The sequence below is a fragment of the Salmo salar genome, chromosome 15 (assembly GCF_965601325.2).
Source record: "Salmo salar chromosome 15, fSalSal1, whole genome shotgun sequence".
NCBI classification, from domain to species: Eukaryota; Metazoa; Chordata; class Actinopteri; order Salmoniformes; family Salmonidae; genus Salmo; species Salmo salar.
In genome coordinates, this window is record NC_138305.1 from 34,584,746 (window position 1) to 34,587,139 (window position 2,394).

The 2,394-nt window shown below is 43.3% G+C and overlaps 1 non-coding gene across 1 annotated transcript; it reads right to left on the minus strand.

Annotated features, from left to right (window-relative positions):
- Positions 1–525: 525 nt before the first annotated feature.
- trnat-ugu (transfer RNA threonine (anticodon UGU)) lies at positions 526–641 on the minus strand. The gene is made up of 2 exons: positions 602–641; positions 526–561 (listed from the first exon to the last, which is right to left on the minus strand). It is a non-coding gene; the product is annotated as a tRNA-Thr (tRNA).
- Positions 642–2,394: the final 1,753 nt, after the last annotated feature.

A 2,394-nucleotide genomic window follows, 5' to 3' on the forward strand; every position in this document is an offset into this window, starting at 1 on the left:
TGAAACATGTTGGTATTACAGACTCAGACAGGGAGAGGTTGAAAATGTCAGTGAACACACTTGCCAGTTGGTCAGTGTTGGCTCGGAGTACACATTCTGGTAATCTGTCTGGCTCAGCGGCCTTGTGGATGTTGACCTGTTTAAAGGTCTTACTCACGTCGGCTGCGGAGAGCGTGATCACACAGTCGTCCGGAACAGCTGATGCTCTCATTCATGTTTCAGTGTTACTTGCCTCAAAGCGAGCATAGAAGTTATTTAGCTTGTCTGGTAGGCTCGTGTGGCCCTGCCACATCCGACGAGCATCGGAGCTGGTGTAGTACGATGCGATCTTAGTCCTGTACTGACACTTTGCCCGTTTAATAGTTCGTTGGAGGGCATAGAGGGATTTCTTATAAGCTTCTGGGTTAGTGTCCTGCTCCTTGAAAGCAGCAGCTCTACAGTTACAGTTTAGTCATTTAGCAGACGCTCTTATCCAGAGCGACTTACAGTAGTGAATACATACATTTCATGCATTTTTATTGTACTGGCCCCCCGTGGGAATCGAACCCACAACCTTGGCGTTGCACACACCATGCTGGCGTTGCACACACCATGCTGGCATTACAAACACCATGCTCTACCAACTGAGCCACAGGGAAGGCTAGCCTTTAGCTCAGTGCGAATGTTGCCTGTAATCCATGGCTTTTGGTTGGGGTATGTATGAACAGTCACTATGGGGACGATGTCCTCGATGCACTTATTGATAAAGCCAGTGACTGATGTGGTGTACTCCTCAATGCCATCGGAAGAATCCCGGAACATGTTCCAGTCTGTGCTTGCAAAACATCTGCTTCATCTGACCACTTTTTTACAATAGATACTGCGAAGTTGCCCATTTTTCCTTATGTTAATTAATACGCTCATTTCCATGCACAAAATCAAACCATTTACCAACAGTGGCGAGGGAGATAAAAAAAACTGTTGTCAAATGTTTGGAGCTGTAATTAATCCCTTCACTTCCTTGAATGTTTTATAGTGCCTTAAAAGCTACATAATCAACATTAACAAACCTTTTGTTTTATATTCATTGATTCAGACTTCACTTTGGGTCAATGCATTCATTGTTTGTTTACTTGCGTCAGTGTATGAAAATGAAAACAGGCAGTGAATGAAAATCATTGAAGCTCCACCACAGAGCGCAACATCACTCAAAACAACCACTTTGCATACACTAGCCTACCTTAACGTACCGACGCCTGTTTGATTTGAGTCCTAAATAAAATATCAAGGTTTCTAGTGAGACAAAAGACGGTTGCTCCCTCAGTCGTCTTTATCATGAAAGCACCAAGTCAGACAGACTGCTGAGATCTCTGACAGCTTTCACACCCTTAGCAACGCCAAAAAGTCAACACTGACTTTGGGAGACCTTCCCCAGAGCTTGCACCCTTGCTGTGCTTCATGCATGTTAATGGAGGTGTGGGTGGGTAGACAGACAGACTTGAGCTATAGGGAACTGTGAAATATGAAAGACTGTCTGTAAAATATGGAGCAGGTGTTTTCTGTTCTCTGAAATAGTGTGCATGTATAATATACTGTGTATACAGTAAGCAGCTTAAAGCTTAATAAGAAGAGAGCACTTTCAAGTGCAATTGCAACTCTCTCTTTCTCTCTCTTTGTCCCACTTCTCTCTCTCTCTCTCTCTCTCTCTCTCTCTCTCTCTCTCTCTCTCTCTCTCTCTCTCTCTCTCTGTCCCATTTTTCTCTCTCTCTCTGTCTCACTTCTCTCTCTCTCTCTTTGTCCCACTTCTCTCTCTCTCTCTCTCTCTCTCTCTCGCTCTCTCTCTCTCTCTCTTTGTCCCAATCCTCTCTCTCTCTCTCTCTCTCTCTCTCTCTCTCTCTCTTTGTCCCGATCCTTTCTTTCTTTCTTTCGCTCTCTCTCTCTATGTCCCACTACTCTCTCTTTCTTTCTCTCTCTCTCTCTCTGTCCCACTCCTTTCACTCTGTCCCACTCTTCTATCTCTCTCCCTCTATCCCACTCCCCTCTCTTTCTATCTCTCCCTTTCAATTCAATTTGCTTTATTGGCATGACGTAACAATGACCATATAGTTGAAGTCGGAAGTTTACATACACTTAGGTTGGTGTCATTAAAACTTGTTTTTCAACGACTCCACAAATTTCTTGTTAACAAACTAGAGTCTTGGCAAGCCGGTTAGGATATCTACTTTGTGCATGTTTACAGACAGATTATTTAACTTATAATTGACTGCATCACAATTCCAGTGGGTCAGAAGTTTACATACACTAAGTTGACTGTGCCTTTAAACATCTTGGAAAATTCCAGAAAACGATACCATGGTTTTAGAAGCTTCTGATAGGCTAATTGACTTAATTTGAGTCAATTGGAGGTGTACCTGT